General features: G+C 41.0%; 2 protein-coding genes across 11 annotated transcripts in view; one reads left to right on the plus strand and one right to left on the minus strand.

The window, feature by feature from the left end:
* The window catches only part of LOC309661355 (uncharacterized protein), a 65,797-nt gene extending 47,777 nt beyond the window's left edge, over positions 1-18,020 (minus strand). Inside the window, exon 1 of the mRNA XM_082463095.1 lies at positions 17,902-18,020. The gene's annotated coding sequence lies outside the window, so the exon portion shown is untranslated. The remainder of the gene's footprint in view (positions 1-17,901) is intronic.
* An 89-nt stretch (positions 18,021-18,109) lies between these two features.
* SGMS2 (sphingomyelin synthase 2) overlaps positions 18,110-19,339 on the plus strand; it is a 99,595-nt gene continuing 98,365 nt past the window's right edge. For 6 of the 10 annotated variants that reach the window (XR_014263921.1, XR_014263922.1, XM_082462926.1 and 3 more), the window contains exon 1: positions 18,288-18,642. The gene's annotated coding sequence lies outside the window, so the exon portion shown is untranslated. Of the gene's footprint in view, positions 18,223-18,287; positions 18,643-19,339 lie in introns of those variants that run through there. The other 4 variants (XM_082462924.1, XM_082462928.1, XM_082462925.1 and 1 more) reach the window with 3 other exon arrangements.

Below are 19,339 nucleotides of genomic sequence, written 5' to 3' on the forward strand. Positions count from 1 at the left end.
CTCTCTGGGAACCAAATCATTAGCATGCAGGCCTCCTTTTTGCTCTTGCTGAATTTTCCAAGGCACCTGTTCCCACTACCCTCCAGGAGACTCTCAGAAATATATCTGCCATTTCTCATGTGGTCCCAACACTTACCCCTTTATGGTGGAAGTGAGGGTCAAAGAGTAAAAACGAAGCAAACTCAAAGTTAGCCAGTCAAGCATATACACAGACCCCAGAGGTTAGACCAGCCCTTATTTCTGGTTCAAGTACTATATTTCAACGGGCCAGATTCCCCCGACTTTTGGATCTTTGGTACTATTCTTTCGATCCCTTGTATGCTGACCACATAAAGACCACCTGGAGCTGTCGATATGACAGATCTCAATATTAAAATGGAAGGAGGGACTTCACTGGTGGCTCAGTGGTTAAGAATCCGCCTGCCAATGCAGGGGACATGAGTTGGAGCCCTGGTCTGGGAAGATCCCACATGCCACGGAGCACCTAAGCCCATGTGCCACAACTACTGAGCCTGTGCTCTAGCGCCCGTGAGCCACAACTACTGAAGCCTGCGCTATTAGAACCTGTGCTCCGCAACAAGAGAAGCCACTGCAATGAGAAGCCCGCGCACCGCAACAAAGAGTAGCTCCCGCTTGCTGCAACTGAAGAAAGTCCGTGTGCAGCAGCGAAGATCCAACGCAGCCAAAAATTAAAAATAAGTAAATAAATAAATTTATTAAAAACAAAAAAACAGTACGGCACTGGCACAACAGACACATAGATCAATGGAACAGAACAGAGACCCTTTGCCTGTCTATTCCATCACTACTCCCATTCTCTGTGCCATGCCCAAGTGGCTGAGTGCTGCCAGAGAAAGCCACTCTTGGTATCACCATGGCCCCAACCGTGCCATCTGTCACATTTACAGAGTTTCTCTAGTCAGTTCATGTTCTTACTCTCCAGTGTGGTTACTTCAAACTTTTCTCATTCTCTCTAAAACCTCCCACCTCTTCCACTTCCTATTCTCAGTTGATGATGTCACTTTGCACTCAGCAGAATGGGCTTCCCAAAGATGTCCATGCCCTAATCCCTAGAACCTCTGAATATGTTACATTACATGGCAAAAGGGACTTTGCAGATGTAATTAAGAGTATGGGCCCTACAGTAGAAAAAGTATCCTGAATTATCCAGGTGGACCCAATTTAATCACACGGGTGCTTAAAAACAGAGAGCTTTCTCCATCGGAGGCAAAGAGATGTGGCAGAGAAGTAAGAAAGATTCCAGTTGTTGAGAAGGATTCAACATGCTGTGGCTAGCTCTGGGACAGATGCCTCTGCTGCCAAAGGTGACCCCCCCACCCCAGCTGACAGCCAGCAGGGAAATAGAAACCTTTGTTCTGCAAGCGGAAAGAACTAGATTCTGCTAATGACCTGAGGAGTTTGGAAGCCTGCCAGAACCTGCTGAAACTTGGAGCAGAGAAACCCACAGACCAGCAGAACTGTGAGCTAATACATTTGTGTTATTTCAAGCTAGTAAGTTTGCGATCATTTGTTACAGCAACAATAGAAAACTAATACACACCTCCTAACTCACAGAAAAATGGAAGCATCCAAAGGGGTGAGTTCAACTTTCTACACGCAGTCTACAAACATAACTGTGTCACTCCCATGCTTCTCTTTCTTCCTTTTTCCCTCCTGTTGCATTGGACTAGCTGTTCTTTCTCATCTCCCAAGCCATTCCTTCCATCTGTTCTGAATAGCATCTCGTCCTGACTTCTGAACTTTGACTATTGATTATCCTCCCCATTGTCTCCTTCCTCATCCCCTTTACTGATTCCTTCCCATCAGCAGTCAACTGTAGAAAGTTTTCCTCACCTCAGAAAGAAAGCCTATACTATTAGCCCTCATTTCCCACCAACCCAAGTTTATTTTACAAATTTATTCTGATAATGCTTTAGCACCCCTTATAGATCAGCCCTCCAGGAAGACAACTCACCGGCCTGCTGCTGAACCCGGCTCTTTTTCACTCCCACTCAACCAGGATTCCACTCAACATAGCATAACCAAACTCCCTCTGGCTAAGGCTAACAAAGACCTCTATGTTACCAAATCCAATGGACTTTTACATCTTTATTTTACCTGCGCTCTCAGGAGCATTCGATATATTATAGATGGCCATTCTACCTTTCTCAAAAAGTCTTTTCCTTGTTTTCCTGGATACTGCACTCTTCTGGTCTTCTTCCTATTGCTCTAGTTATGAATTTACAGCATCATCTGCAGTGTTCTTCTTTACCAAACCTAAAATATTAGGCTCTCTCTCAGACACTCTGTATTCTCTTTCCAGGCCATCTCATTTTTTCCTATGGCTTGCTTTTATTTTTTTTAATTGAGGTATAATTGATTTACAATATTATATTAGTTTCAGGTGTACAGCACAGTGATTCACTATTTTTATAGCTTATACTCCACTTATAGTTATTATAAAATATTGGCTGTATTCCCTGTGCTGTACAATATATCCTTGTTGCTTATTTATTTTGTACATAGTAATTTGTATCTCTTAATCCCCTACTCCTATCTTGCCCCTATCCTTTCCCCCTCCCCACTGGTAAACACAGTTTGTTCTCTATATAGACTGTTTCTGTCTTGTTGTATTCATTCTTTTGTTTTAATTTTTAGATTCCACATATAAATGATGACATACAGTATTCGTCTTTCTGTATCTTACTTATTTTACTAAGCACAATACCCTCCAGGTCCATCCCTGTTGTTGCAAATGGCAAAAGTTCATTCCTTTTAATAGCTGAGTAGTATTCCATTTTATATGTATACCACATCTTCTTTATCCATTCATCTGTTGATGGACACTTAGGTTGCTTCCATATCTTGGCAATTGTAAATAATGCTGTTATGAACATTGGGGTCCGTGTATCTTTTCAAATTAATGTTTTCATTTTCTTCAGATATATGCCCAGGAGTGGAATTGCTAGATCATATGGTAGTTCTATTTTTAGTTTTTTGAGGAGCCTCCATATTGTTTTCCAAGTGGCTGCACCAACTCACATTCCCACCAACTGTGTCCAAGGGGTCCCTTTCCTCCACATCCTCACCAACATTTTTTATTTGTGGTCTTTTTGATGACAGCCCTTCTGACAGGTGTGAGGTGATATCTCATTGTGGTTTCAATTTGCATTTCTCTGATGATTAGTGATTTTGAGAATTGTTTCATGTGCCTGTTGGGCATTGGTATGTCTTCTTTGGAAAAATGTCTGTTCAGACCTTCTGCCCAGTTTTTTCTATTTTTGATATTCAGTACTATGAGCTGCTTAGATATTTTCAACATCAACCCCTTATTGTTCAGATCACTTACAAATATTTTCTACCCTTCAGTATGTTGTCTTTTTGTTCTCAATTGTTTCCTTTGCTCTGCAAAAGCTTTTAAATTTAATTAGGTCCCATTTGTTTACTTTTTCTTTTGTTTCATGTGCCTTAGGTGACAGATCCAAAAAAGTATTGCTACAATTTATGACAAAGAGTGTTCTGCCTGTGTTTTTTTCTAGGAGTTTTATGCTTTCCAGTCTAACATTTAGGTCTTTAATCCATTTTGAGTTTATTTTTGTATATGGTATGAGAAAATGTTCTAATTTCATTCTTTTACATGTAGCTGTCCCGTTTTCCCAGCACCACTTATTGAAGAGACTGTCTTTCCTCCATTGTATATTCTTGCCTCCTTTGTCGTAGATAAATTGACCATAATTTGTAGGTTTATTTCTGGGGTCTCTATTCTGTTCCATTGATCTGTGTGTCTGTTGTGCCAGTACCATACTGTTTTATTGTTTTTAATATATTTATTATTTATTTATTTTTAATTTTTGGCTGCATTGGATCTTCGCTGCTGCACACGGACTTTCTTCAGTTGCAGCAGGCGGGAGCTACTCTTTGTTGTGGTGCGCGGGCTTCTCATTGCAGTGGCTTCTCTTGTTGCAGACCATGGGCTCTAATAGCGCAGGCTTCAGTAGTTGTGGCTCACAGGCTCTGGAGTGCAGGCTCAGTAGTTGTGGCACACGGGCTTAGTTGCTCTGTGACATGTGGGATCTTCACGGACCAGGGCTCGAACCCGTGTCCCCTGAACTGGCAGGCAGATTCTTAACCACTGCGCCACCAGGGAAACCCCAGTACCGTACTGTTTTGAATGATGTAGCTTTGTAGTATAGTCTGAAGTTAGGGCACATGATACCTCCAGCTCTGTTCTTCTTTCTCAAGATTGTTTTGGCTATTTGGGATCTTTTGTGCTTCCATACACATTTTAAAATTATTTTTTCTAGATCTCTGAAAAATGCCATTGGTATTTTGAAAGGGGTTGCAATGAATCTGTAGATTGCCTTGGGTAGCTACTATGGTCATTTTAACAATTATTAATTTTTCCAATCCATGAACACAGTGTATCTTTCCATCTGTTTGTGTTGTCTTCAATTTCTTTCATCAGTATCTTACAGTTTTTTTTTTTTTTGCCGCACTTCATGGCATGCAGGATCTTAGTTCCCTGGCCAGGGTTCGAACCCATGCCCCCTGCATTGGGAGCATGGAGTCTTAACCACTGGACCACCAGGGAAGTCCCATCTTAAGTTTTCTAAGTACAGTTAGATTTATTCCTAGGTATTTTATTCTTTTTGATGAGATTGTAAATGGGATTGTTTCCTTAATTTCTCTTTCTTGTAGGTATTAGTTTTAGAAATGCAACTGATTTCTGCATATTAATTTTGTACCCTACAATTTTACTGAATTCATTGATGAGCTCTAGTGTTTTTTTGGTGGCATCTTGACAATTTTCTGTGTATAGTATCATGTCATCTGCAGCGACCGTTTTACTTCTTCCTTCCTAATTTTGATTCCTTTTTTTAAAAAAAAATTACAGTTACCCTGGGCTTCCCTGGTGGTGTGGTGGTTGAGAATCTGCCTGCCAATGCAGGGGACACAGGTTCAGCCCCTGGTCCAGGAAGATCCCACATGCAGTGGAGCAACTAAGCCCGTGTGCCACAACTACTGAGTCTATGAGCCACAACTCTAGAGCCCATGAGCCACAACTACTGAGATCGTGTGCTGCAACTACTGAAGCCCGCATGCCTAGAGCCCATGCTCTGCAACAAGAGAAGCCACCGCAATGAGAAGCCCATGCACTGCAATGAAGAGTAGCCCCTGTTCGCCACAACTAGAGAAAGCCTGCGCGCAGCAACGAAGACCCAATGGAGCCAAAAAAAAAATTTACAATTTCCTTTATTGCTGTTTGCTTTGATTATTGTATCACTTAGCTATTGCTCCATAACAAGTGTCCTTAATTCAAATGGTTTAATATAATACCTTTATTATTTTTAATTTTTATTGAAGCATAGTTGATTTACAATTTTACAATGTTGTGTTAGTTCCAGGTGTACAGCAAAGCGATTCATATATGTGTGTGTGTGTGTGTGTGTGTGTGTGTGTGTGTGTATATATATATACTCTTTTTTAGATTTTCTTTCATTATAAGTTATTACAAGATAATGAGTATAGTTCCCTGTGTATACAGTAGATTCTTGTTGGTTATCTATTTTATATATAGTAGTGTGTATATTTTCAATTTTGATTCCTTCTATTTCTTTTTTTTTGTCTGGTTGCTGTGGCTAGGACTTCCAATACTATGTTGAATAAAAATAGTGAAAGTGGGCATCCTTGTCTTGTTCTTGTTCTTAGAGGAAAAGCTTTCAGCTTTTCACTGTTAAGTATCATGTTAACTTCAGCTTATCATATATGGCCTTTATTATGTTATGTTCTCTATATACCACTTTGTGTAGAGTATGTGTGTGTGTGTGTATGTGTAGAGTTTTTATCATAAATCGATGTAGAATTTTTTCAAAAGTTTTTCTGCATCTACTGAGATGATCATATGATTTTTATTCTTAAATTTATTAATGTGGTATATCACATTGATTTATTTGCAGATACTGAACCATTTTTGCATCCCTGAGATAAATCCCACTTGATCATGGTGTATTATCCTTTTAGTGTATTGTTGGATTTGGTTTGCTAATGTTTTGTTGAGAATTTTTGCATCTATGTTCATCAGTGATATTGGCCTGTAATTTTCTTTCTTTCTTTTTTTTTGCTATCTTTGTTTGACTTTGGTTATCAGGGTGATGCTGGTCTCGTAGAATGAGTTTGGAAGCATTCCTTCCTCTACAATTGTTCTACAATTGTTTGGAATAGTTTGAGAAAAATAGGGTTAACTCTTCTGTAAATGCTTGGGAGAATTCACCTGTGAAGCCATCTAGCCTTGGACTTTTGTTTGGGAGGCTTTTTTGTTGTTGTTGTTGTTTTTTAATTGGAGTATAGTTGCTTTACAATGTTGTGTTAGCTTCTACTGCACTGCAAAATGAATCAGCCATACATATACATATATCCACTCCCTTTTGGATTACCCTCCCATTTGGGACACCACAGTGCATTAAGTAGAGTTCCCTGTGCTATGCAGTATGTTCCCATCAGTTGTCTATTTAATACATAGCATCAATAGCATATATGTGTCAATCCCAATCTCCCAATTCCTCCCATCCCACCCCTTTCCCCCTTGGTATCCATACATTTGTTCTCTATGTCTATATTTCTGCTTGGCAAATAAGGTCATCTATGCCATTTTTCTAGATTCCACATATATGCGTTAATATACAATATTTGTTTTTCTCTTTCTGACTTACTTCACTCTGTATGACACTCTCTAGGTCCATCCACGTCTCTACAAATGACCCAATTTCATTCCTTTTTATGGCTGAGTAATAATCCATTGTATATATGTACCACATCTTCTTTATCCATTCCTCTGTTGATGGACATTTAGGTTGCTTCCATGTCCTGGCTTTTATAAGTAGGGTTGCTATGAACATTGGAGTGCATGTGTCTTTTTGAATTATGGTTTTCTCTGGGTATATGCCCAGTAGTGGGCCTGCTGAGTCATAGTGTAGTTCTATTTTTAGTTTATTAAGGAACCTCCATACTGTTTTGTTGGGAGTTTTTAAATTACTGATTCAATTTCATACTGGTAATTGGTCTGTTCATATTGTCTGTTTCTTCCTGATTCCGTCTTGGGAGATTGTACATTTCTAGGAATTTGTCCATTTCTTCTAGGTGGTCCATTTTATTGGCATATAGTTGTTCATAGTAATCTCTTATGATGCTTTGTGTTTCTGTGGTGTCCATTGTAATTTCTCCTTTTTCATTTCTGATTTTATTGATTTGGGCCCTCTTTTTTTCTTGATGAGTCCAGCTAAAGGTTTATCAATTTTATCTTTTCAAAGAACCAGCTCTTAGTTTTACTGATCTTTTCTTTCTTTCTTTCTTTCTTTCTTTCTTTCTTTCTTTCTTTCTTTCTTTCTTTCTTTCTTTCTTTCTTTCTTTCTTTCTTTTCTTTCTTTCTTTCCTTCTTTCTTCCTTCCTTCCTTCCTTCCTTCCTTCCTTCCTTCCTTCCTTCCTTCCTTCCTTCCTTCCTTCCTTCCTTCCTTTCTTTCTTTCTTTCTTTCTTTCTGTCTTTCTGTCTTTCTTTCTTTCTTCTTTCTTTTTTTTCTTTGTCTCTATTTCATTAATTTCTGCTCTGATCTCTATGATTTCTTTCCTTCCACTAACTTTGTTTTGTGTTTGTTCTTTTTCTAATTAATTTAGGTGTAGGGTTAGGTTGTTTATTTGACATTTTTCTTGTTTCCTGAGGTAGGCTTGTATCACTATAAACTTCCCTATTAGAACTGCTTTTGTTGCATTCCATAGATTTAGGATTATTGTGTTTTCATTTTCATTTGTCTCTAGGTATTTTTTTATTTCTTGTTTGATTCCTTCAGTGATTCATTGGTTGTTTAGTAGCATATTGTTTAGCCTCCATGTGTTTTTGTTATCTACGTTTTTTTGTTTTTTTTAGTTGATTTCTAGTCTCATCACGTTGTGGTTGGAAAAAATGTTTGGTATAATTTAAGTTTTCTTAAATTTACCAAGGCTTGTTTTATTTTGTGGTCTAGTATGTGATCTGCCCTGGAGAATTTTCCATGTGCACTTGAAAAGAATGTGTATTATGCTGCTTTGGGATGGAATGTTTTATATATATATATATGTGTGTGTATGTGTATATATATATATATATATATATATATATATATATATATATATATATATATATATATGTCTATTTGTTTTAATGTGTCATGTTGTGTTTCCTTATTGATTTTCTGTCTGGATGATCTGCCCATTGATGTAAGTGGGGTGTTAAATTCCCCTCCTATTATTGTTTTGCCATTGATTTCTCCCTTTATGTCTGTTAATATTTGCCTTATGTATTTATGTGCTCCTAACTTGGGTGCATACACATTTACAATTGTTATATATTCTTCTTGGATTGATCCCTTGATCATTATGTGATGTCTTTCTTTGTCTCTTGTTATAGTCTTTGTTTAAAAGTCTATTTTGTCTTGATATAAATATTGCTACCCTGACTTTCTTTTGATTTCCATTTGCATATTGCATCTTTTTCCATCCCTTCCCTTTCAGTCTCTGTGTGTCTTTAGATCTGAAGTGAGTCTCCTGTAGGTAGCATATAGATAGGTCTTGCTTTTTTTATCCATTCAGTCATCCTAAGTTTTTTTTTTTTTTTTTTAGAATTCTCACTTCTCTTTAATCACTGTGTTTCAGATTTTACAAATAATCTTAGAACAATTCAGGTAACTAATGTTTTGGGGGGAAACAGTTCTTACTTGTACATGAAAAACTACTACATGTTCCATTTTTCTGTAAATAACTCCATTGGCTGGATTAACAAACACTGTCACAGAAACACAGAATTTTTTTAAAGCCATAGATCACTGCATATATATTCACAAAAAGCCATAAACAAATGTGCATTTCTCCTTACTAGGAGAACTTAATTAGATATTTGAACATTAAGGCAGTGATGATTCTAAAACATAATGAAATTCTAAGTTAAGGCTTTATGTTTATTTTGAAACCCATATTCATAGGCAACTGTGACCAAAGCAAACTTTTATCTACCAGGTTGAGTTCATCTGCCCAGGGTATGTTATTTATCCACTACCAAAAATTCTTCTACAGGATAGGAATTAGTAGTGACACCATTGATTTACTTTAATGAATTATTAGTCCCCTCCTTAGGTTTTATTTTGAGGATTTAGCTTTCAGCAGCATAAGCATGTGCCACAGAAGGAACAGAGCATTTTTCTGGGTAAACTTAGAAAAATTTACAGACCGCAATGATTTTTACTTGCTTGAAAGTTGGCCAACAGTCAAGAACTCAGAATCTCCTAAATACAGAAAACCTAAAAGCATGCTTAACCACACACCCATCTCAAAACATAGATGTTCTTGATTATTGAAGCACTTGGTCTTCACCTCATTTTCTTTGAAGACTGTTTGGTATTACCCTCTCTAAACAAACAAAGCAACAAAATTCAGAATATGATATTTTAGATGGATTTATTCTATAATTGCTATCCTCAAGGCACAAATACTATCCTTGCTAGACCAATGTGTTTTCTCATTTAAGGAAAAAATGAGAGGTGGATGAAAAGAAGATTCATGTTAAAATAGTTGTTGATTGCACCCTTGCCCTATCAAGCTTATGCAAAGTATTCAAATTTAGTGGGGAATGTCCTTTTCTCCTTATGTTATTTTTTTTAACATTTAGACAGACAAAACTCAGACTCAGCTGGTGGGTGCACTTTGAGGAGCAGCTCTGGGGCACCATCTTGGCCTTCTGTAAGGAGTAGGAGGGATGCTCATAGGACACACTCCAGTCTGAGCTAACAGGCATGATTTCACAGCCCAGCATTTCCATAGTTGGGGTGACTTACTGTCACTTAGACTGAAAGTCAGTCACCCTAAGTTTTTTGATTGGGACATTTAGTCATTTACATTTAAAGTAATTACAGGTAGGTTGTATTTAATATCATTTAGTTAATTGTTTTCTGGTTGTTTTTGTATTTCTTCGCTGTTTCTTTCTTTTTCTCTTGCTCTCTTCATGATTTTATGATTTTCTTTAGTGTTATGTTTGAATTCCTTTCTCTTTATTTTTTATGTCTCTATATTAGGTTTTTGGTTCATGGTTACCATGAGGTTTATATATAGAAATCTTTATATATACATGATTATTTTAAGTTGCTGATGTCTTAATTTCAAATGCATTTTAACAACCCTCCATTTTTACTCTCCTCCCCCCATGATTACTGTTTTTGACATCATATTTTACATCTTTTTGTTTTGTGTATCCCTTAACTGCTTATCACAGATATAAATGGTTTTACTACTTTTGTCTTTTAACCTTCCTGCTAATTTTGCACATGGTTGATTTACTACCTTTTCTGTATATTTGCCTTTACCAATGAGGTTTTTCTTTTTTGTAATTTTCATGTTTCTAGTTGTAGCCTTTTCTTTTTCACTTAGAGAAATCCCTTTAACATTTCTTGTAAAGCTGGTTTGATGGTGCTGAACTCTTATCTTTTGCTTATCTGTAAAACTTTTTTTTTGAATTTTAGAATTTTATTTATTTTTTTATACAGCAGGTTCTTATTAGTTATCCATTCAATACATATTAGTTTATATATGTCAATCCCAATCTCCCAATTCATCACCCCCCCACCCGCTTATCTGTAAAACTTTTGATCTCTCCATCCAATCAGAAAGAAAGCCTTGCTTGGTGGATTATTCTTGGTTGTATGTTTTTCCCTTTTATCACTTTAGATATGTCATGTCATTCCCTTCTGGCCAGCAGAGTTTCTGCTGAAAAGTCAGCTGATAGCCTGATGGGAGTTCCCTTGTATGTAATTTATTGCTTTTCCCTTGCTGCTTTTAATATTCTCTTTATCTTTAATTTTTGTCATCTTAAATACAATGTGTCTTGGTATGTTCCTCTTGGGTTGATCCTGTTTTGCACTCTCTGTGCTTCCTGGACCTGGATGTCTGCTTCCTTTCCCAGGTTAAGAATTCAGCTATTATGTCTTCAAATATGTTCTCAGCCCCTTTCTCTCTCTCTCCTCTTTCTGGGACTCCTATAATGTAAATGTTGGTATGCTTGATGTTGTGCCAGAAGTCTCTTAAACTGTCCTCCTTTCCTTTTATTCTTTTTTCTGTTCAACCTCAGTGATTTCCACAGCTCTATCTTCCAGCTCGCTGGTACATTCCTCTGTATCATTTAATCTACTCTTGATTCCTTCTGGTTTATTTTTCATTTTAGTTATTGTATTCTTTATCTCTCATTCTTCTTTATATTTTCTAACTCTTTGTTAAAAACTCCTAATTTCTCACTCTGTTCATCCATTTTTCTCCTGAGTTCTTTGATCATCTTTACAATCATTACCTTGAACTCTTTATCAGGTAGATTGCTACCTCTTTATCAGGTGGAAGTTCTTCTTTTGGGGCTTTATCTTGTTGTTTCATTTGGAACACTGTCACCTCATTTTCCAAGTCGCTATTTTTACTTCTATGCATCGGGTAGGTTGGTTACATTTCCAGACCTTGGAGAAGGGGCCGTTTGGAGGAGGTGTCCTATGCACCCCAGCAGCGCACTCCCCTCTGGCTACCAGAGCTATATGCTCTAGGGGTGCTCCCTATGTTGGGCTCCGTAGGTCCTTCTCTTGTAGCGGGCTGACTACTGTGGGCAGTTTGGTAGGCGTGGCTGGCCCCCCTGTCCAGCTGGTTGCCAGGCCCTGCCTTGTGCGGAGGCTGCCAGCTGCTGTTTGGTGGGGCCAGGTCACGAGTCGGCTAGCTATGGAACCTCGGGGGCTAGCTCATGGTGGGCAGAGCTAGGTTCTGTAGTGGGTGGTTGTGGAGCTGGACTTCCCAAATATAGTGTTGGTGGTGGGTAGGACCAGTTCCTGACACAGCTGGTTGCAGGTTCTGGGGTTTCCCAAAGCTGGTGCTGGCCCACTGGTGAGTGGGGCTGGAGCCTCGGGTGTCTGACTGAGGAGTCCGAGTATCTCAGACCTGGTGTTGGCCTGCTGGTGGGTGGCACCAGGGCCCAGGGGGCTCCCAGGACTAGTGCTGGCTCACTGGTGTGTGGAGCTGGGTCCCAGGGTCTCTAGCTACAGGGCCCTGGGTGTTCCAAAGCTGGTTTCAGTCAGCTGCTGGGTGGGGCTGGATCCTGGGGCTGCTGGCTAAAAGGCGCAACGTGTCCCAGAGCTGGTGGGCATGGCCGGGGCCTGGGGGTTTCTAGGGTTGGTGTGTTGGCTGGGTCCTGACAAGTCAAGCTGCAGGGCTGCATTGGTCCTCGGGCCAGTGTCTGCCTGCTTCTGTGTGGGGTCGTGGCCCAGAGATCCCGGGACTGGTGGATTGCCCACTTGGGTGAGCAAGTCTTGACTGTACTGTGTGTGACTCCACTCCTCCTACCCATCTCATTGCTGTTTCTTTCTTTATATCTTTAGTTGTACAAGATCTTTTCTGCTAGATTCTGGATTTTCTCATCAAACGCTGCTCTCTAAATATCTGTAATTTTGGTATGCCCGTGAGAGGAGGTGAGCTCAGGGTCTTCCTACTCTGCCATCTTTGCCAAGGTCTCCTATGGCTTTCTTATCTACATGCTGACTCTTCTCAAATTTATATCTGCAGTTCTTGGCTCTTTTCTGAGTTCCAGACTACTATCATCAGCTCCCCACTTGACATCTCCAATTACACATCTCAGATCTCCAAGTCGTCATGTTTAACTAAAATTCATCATCTTCCTTCATAAACCTGTTCTTATCTTGGCATTCCTTGTCCTGGTAAAGGGCACTACCATCCATCCACCCAAGTGCTCAAGTAAACAAAAAAAGTAGGAGTCATCTTTGGCTCCATCCCCATATCCAATTGATCTTCAAGTTCTGTCCATTATGCTTCAAATCTGCTCTACCTCCTACATTCCCATCGCTACTCTCCTAACGCAGACCATGGCCATTTCACACCCGGACTGCGGCAACACTGCTTATTGCCGTCCCTACACCCTCCCCGTTTTCCTCCAGTCCAGAAACAGCATGGACAGTAATGCTAATAAAATGTGGCAAATAGTACGTTTCATTTACTTTTCTGAATACCCAAAACGCTTTCATTTAATATAGAACATTTGTATAGATAGTGTAGTAGTACTAGCTCTAAAAAAGATAGCCCAAGGATTTTCATTAGTGGAAAAATATAAAAATATTAAACTAAATTGCTCCCCAATCAAGAACTAGACTACCAGATTTCAGAGAGACCAAGTTCAATGCACACACCTACATGTACAAGCATATATATATATTTTTTGGCACACCTTCCAGCCACTAAAATAATAATCTTGAGGAAAGAGCATACGATATAGTGCTAAATTTTTTTAAAAATCAGAATAAGAATAATTTGTATGCTGTTGTTGAAATTATCTTAAACAATGGAAATCTAAGGGAAGGAGACTGGACACCAAAATGTTAACAGTGTTTACATTTTTTCTTCATTTTCCAATAGTAGCATAATATGGTACCATTACCTTATGTTTAAAATAAATTTAAAATAAACATGTTTTAAAAACCAAAGTAAGAGTATTGTTACATCAAAAGAGTTATATCAGTGTGGATGCAATTTAAGGAATAGTGGCCAAAAGCATGAACTTTAGGGCCAGAAGACCCTGGTTTTATGCCCCAATGACGCCACTTACTTTTTTTTTTTTTTGTCGCATGGTTTTAGTTCCCTGACCAGGGATTGAACCTGGGCCCTCAGCAGTGAGAGTGCAGAGTCCTAACCACTGGACTGCCAGGGAATTCCCATGATGCTACTTACTTGAATGTGATCTCCAGAGAATGATAATCTCTGTTTTCTTTGGTTACGTTATATGTAGAGAAGGGCATTATGAGTACCTATCTCAGATTGTTGCTGAAATTGTTAAATGAGATAATATAGGTAAAGAAATTTGCACAGTCCCCGGCATACAATAAGTGCTCAATAAATGGTAGGTGTTTGCTCTTTGGATGGGCCTGGCACAGAATAAATATCTGAAACCCCAAATTCAGAGAGTGATCAGCCTTAATCTCTATTGTTCTGGGTGTTATTGTCTCTCCAACTAGACAGTAAGCTTCCTTATGTCATGGACTCGTATTACCGCCTTCTCACTTGTAATATTGCTCGTGTCGTTGTTTTTGATTTCAAAAGTAATATGTCTCATTGAAAAATAGTCCAGAAATACTAGTTTCCCCCTCACATTCGTACCTTCTATACAGTTGCCCTCAGTATCTGCAGGGTATTGGTTCCAGGACCCCGGTGGATACCAAAATCCATGGATGCTCAAATCCCTTATATTAAATGGCAAAGATTTTACATATAACCTATGCACACCCTCCTATATACTTTAAATCATCTTTAGATTACTTATAATGTCTAATACAATGTAAATGCTATCTAAATAATTGCTGGCACTGCAAATTAAAGTTTTGCTTTTTGGAATTTCCTGGAATTTTTTTCTGAATATTTTCGATCATGGTTGAATTGGAGGCTACAGAACCTGCAGATACAGAGGGCTGACTGTATCTCATTACAAGAGGTAATACATAGTTTGATTCTGGATTTTTTTGGGGGAAGTTTTTTTTTTTTTTAAACCTGTCTTCCTCTTTTTTTAAAAAATGTTTTATTTTTGGCTGCGTTGGGTCTTAGTTGCTGTGTGTGGGCTTTCTTCTAGTTGCGGCCAGAGGGAGCTGCTCTTCATTGCAGTGTGCGGGCTTCTCATCGCGGTGGCTTTTCTTGTTGCGGAGCATGGGCTTTAGGCGTGCAGGCTTCAGTTGTTGTGGCTCACGGGGCTCTAGAGCACAGGCTCAGTAGTTGTGGCGCATGGGCTTAGCTGCTCCACGGCATGTGGGATCTTCCTGGACCAGGGCTTGAACCCATATCCCCTCCACTGGCAGGCGGATTCTTAACCACTGCACCACCAGGGAAGCCCTGGGAAGTTATGGGGGTTTTTTGTTTTTTTGTTTTTTATTTTTGGCTGCATTGGGTCTTCGTTGCTGTGTGTGGGCTTTCTCTAGTTGCGGCGAGTGGGGGCTACTATTCGTTATGGTGCGTGGGCTTCTCATTGCGGTGGTTTCTCTTGTTGTGAAGCTCAGGCTCTAGGTGCACAGGCTTCAGTAGTTGTGGCACGTGGGCTCAGTAGTTGTGGCTTGCGGGCTCTAGAGCACAGGCTCAGTAGTTGTGGCGCACGGTCTTAGTTGCTCTGCGGCATGTGGGATCTTCCTGGTTCAGGGATCGAACCCGTGTCCCCTGCATTGGCGGGAGGATTCTTAACCACTGCGCCACCAGGGAAGTACCCGGAAGTTATGTTTGATTCATAAAAATTGTGTGTGTGTGAATGTATTTCTCATCAGCTCATATTTTTCACTTAACACAGAGTTTTCTAAGAGCCTATGGAACTATTTCATTCTTTTTTTTTTTCCATTGCCTATATAGTATCTCGTAACATGGGATTACTTCACTATTAGTTTGTTCTTTAAGGCTTGTTCATTCATTTATTTCACTCACTGAATAATTACATGCCAGGCACTGGACCCTGGGAAAATTATAAATAGTACTGCTCTAAACATCCTTAGGTAACTTTTTTAAAAAAGCAATCTTTCCCATTGCTGAGACATATGTTTAGAAGATGTACATGGTGATTCTTAGACAAACAATGCGGTCACAAAGTGGGAACTCAGGGCTTCCCTGGTGGTGCAGTGGTTGAGAATCTGCCTGCCAATGCAGGGGACACGGGTTCGAGCCCTGGTCTGGGAAGATCCCACATGCCGCGGAGCAACTAGGCCCGTGAGCCACAACTACTGAGCCTGCGCGTCTGAAGCCTGTGCTCTGCAACAAGAGGGGCCGCGACAGTGAGAGGCCCGCGCACCGCGATGAAGAGTGGCCCCCGCTTGCTGCAACTAGAGAAAGCCCTCGCACAGAAACGAAGACCCAACACAGCCATAAATAAATAAATAAATAAATAAATAAATAAATAAATAAAGTGGGAACTCAATAAACATTTGTTGCTTGAGTCAATGACTTAGGTACATCTAGAGTAGGAGTTATTATAAGAGCAGATAAGTACTACAGATATGTATGTTCTCCTAACTTAACCAGTATGTTGTATCATACCAAAGAAATATCTGTAAAACTCGCTTTACAGTACATACTGGTTTAGAAAAAAAAATTGACAGTAACACAACTGTCAGCCCTATCTCTCCTTTAGAACATTCAGCATTATTATTTTCGGAAGGTGATTAATCAGGGACTTAGTAAACTTTGATATGTTGTATGAACAAAAAGTTCAGTTGAAAAAAAAATCACCTCTTTCTGTGAGACGGACAGTCAATCAATGTTTTTCAAAACATGGAAATTAAGATGAATAATTTGCTTTCTCATATGTTGATAATGAGTAGAATGGAAAAACTTCATGGAACTCAATCACAATTATAATATTCTACATTTACTGGGGTATATTTAAGTGGTATAATAAAATCACGTAATTATTTATTTCACAATATTTAAACTGAGACATAATAGTAGCTGCAAATTTAAAACTACCCATTAAACAGCCTCTCATACAGACAGTAACCTTTGAATGATAGAGCTGCAGGATTTACATCTGCAACAAGACACATGGGATGGGAGGCCTTCTTTTGAGCTTTTTGACTTCACCCATGTACATAGACCCCAAAGCCCACAATATCATTTTCTGAGATCTGTAGAAAATCTTACTTAAACATATCTCCATAATGCCTGAACATCTGGGTCATAAAGTAGGGAGTAGGTGGGATAGTCACTCAAACTTTCCTGTCGCTACATATTTGAATCTAGTCCTTCTGTGTTACCAGTGGACAGGACACCCAAGCCTCTGATTACATCTGTGATGGTCTATGAAAACTGTTGGTTTGAATTTCTATTTACTTTACATCCTAGCAAACCAATCCATTTGCTAGTGCCTTCTGGGCAAAATGCCTGGGTTTTGTAAAAAACGAACTCCTATTGAAAAGGAAACATAAACCCAAGTAAAATAAATTTCAATTGTTGGTGTTGTGGGTTGTTACCTTTCTGTACCTTGATATGTACATTTTCCACAACAATGATGTTGAACCTCTGGTTAACTCAGGAGCATTTTCATTTCAGGGAAACTCCTGTAGTGACATCATACAGTTGTCTGTTTTGGGACTGTCCTGCAAGTTTTTGTGTGTGTGTTTTTTTGTTTGTTTTTCTGTTACCATCCTGTTGAATTATCATAAACAGATGATTGTTTACCCCCATGATTTCTGCACTGGGCACCCAGACATGTCTCTTGATTATTTTTGTTGACTATATGTAATCACCCATAAGCCAGTGCAAATCCTAAGCATAACTACCCTGTCCGAAAGTAGAAATTAACACAAAACATATGTCAGTTAAATTCAATAAGGATTTGACCAAATTCCCTCTGATTCATCCTAGTTAGAATCCGAGGCAGCCATCGTTTACTTTGAAAACTGCCCAGCAGGTGTATGAATAGCAACTCCAAAAAGCGTAGAGCCTTGACCATTTTAAAGAAGGCAACACCCCTTCTAAAAACATAACTGCTGAGCTCATCAAAGAAATCTCACACGGCCGTCTTGTGCTCTCGAATAGCTGCGGAAAAGCGCAGTGTTCCGCTGAGCAAAGAACTACTCTCTCACTGTTTATTTTGGTTACTGTTTTCTATCCTTAATGAGAAGCAAATCAATTAACAGGACATATGACATGGTGGTTAGTCACCTAAGGGAAAGTATTATTAGCCTCATTAACTTGGAGAACCCTTCCAGCTCTCACCTAGAGACTAACCCTGCCAGGCAGTCCTTTGAGGTCTGGAAACCCACCCTTTGACCCAGGCCCAGGCAATACCTAGTGAATAACCGCTGGTGCCCCAAGCCCACTCACACCGACGTCAGGAAGCCGTTCCCGAGAAAGGCGACGTGCGGGGGTGGGGGGGATCTCTTCCCGGCCCCACCCTTGAAAGTTGCAGGGAGTGGCACCCAAAGAACTTTCCCAGATTGTTCTCTGTCACCGCTCAGGGAGGTCCGCTCCAGCCTTTCCCCGCTGAGCCAATCTGCCCCGCCTGCCAAGCCCCTCCTTCCCTGCACCTTTAACGGCTAGGAGCAGAGAGCCGCAGCTGGGGTTCACTTCTCAAGAAGTCGCACCGGTTTTTCGAGCTCCGCTCTGCGCCTGGAGAGCCACAGCAGCGGGAGCGGGCGCCGCCGGGTGAGTCACTGTTTGGAAATGGAGTGGGCGGGCAAGGGTGTGAGAGAATGAATGATGTCAGGAGCGCGCAGGGCGGCGGGCGGGGAGAGCGGGCCGCGGGGCCGCGGTAAACACCGAGCGCCGCGCCGCGGACTGAGCGGGGAGACCCCGCCCTCCGCGCGCAGGGAGCCGTCCTCGGCCGCCCGAGCCCGGCCGGTGCTGCAGCGCCGCCGACAGCGGCCTCGGAGGCGGCAGCCGCGGGAGCGACCCGGGAGGTGCTTCCCTGGCAGGGCCGAGGCAGGAGAGGGCGAGACCCCGAGCAAACTTTACAGCGGCTTCGGCCGGGGGCGGCTGCGGCAGCGGGCTCCGTCCCCTAGCAGATCCCGGGCCCGGGAGCTGGTGCGTCCGGCCGGGAAGGTCTGGAGCCCCAGGTGAGAGCGGGTAAGGAGCGCCGGAGGGGCCGGGGAGGAGGATGGGCTGGAAAGCCGTGCGGCGGGCGCAGCGCGGGGAGGGCAGGGTGGACTGCGAACGCGGACGTGGCTCTAATTCGGCTCCCACGCGCCCCGCCCCAAGGCATCCTTCCCTGATTTTGCCTGATAGAGAGGATGGACGTGTGGCTTCGTCTCCACGCTCTGAGCATTCATCTCATTCATTTGCAACCATTGCGGGTCACTGGGTCCTGACGTTGAAAGGACACAGATTGAGCCATATATTGTCCTGAGCCACTCTGGAGGTCAGGACTGAAGTTCAAAGGAGGTGGAGGAGGGACTGTCTTTAAGCTTTTTTGAGAGGCACTTACTGATGATGTGTGAACGGTAAGAACCCAGCTCTGGGCTGCCCACACTGAAACGTTTCCACGTTTGGCATTCCAAAGCTACTGTCCTTAAGGAAAGGGAGGCTTGGTGTTTCAGCGCAAATAGGTGCGAGTGGACCCGTCTACTTCTGTGAGGTATGGATAGTTAATAGCCCGCGGCTACTTCTTGAAACAACTCAAACGTTATGTCCTGTAATTTTTATACATCAGTCTTTGCCCTTCTTCTATTTCATCTTGCTCGCTCTAATACGGCCTTAAGATCGTTTCGACACGTATGTTAAATATTTGAAGAGATTCAATTGTTTAGTGTCTCTAGGTGGGTGT

This window comes from Balaenoptera physalus, assembly GCF_965194825.1.
Source record: "Balaenoptera physalus genome assembly, chromosome: 5".
NCBI lineage: Eukaryota > Metazoa > Chordata > Mammalia > Artiodactyla > Balaenopteridae > Balaenoptera > Balaenoptera physalus.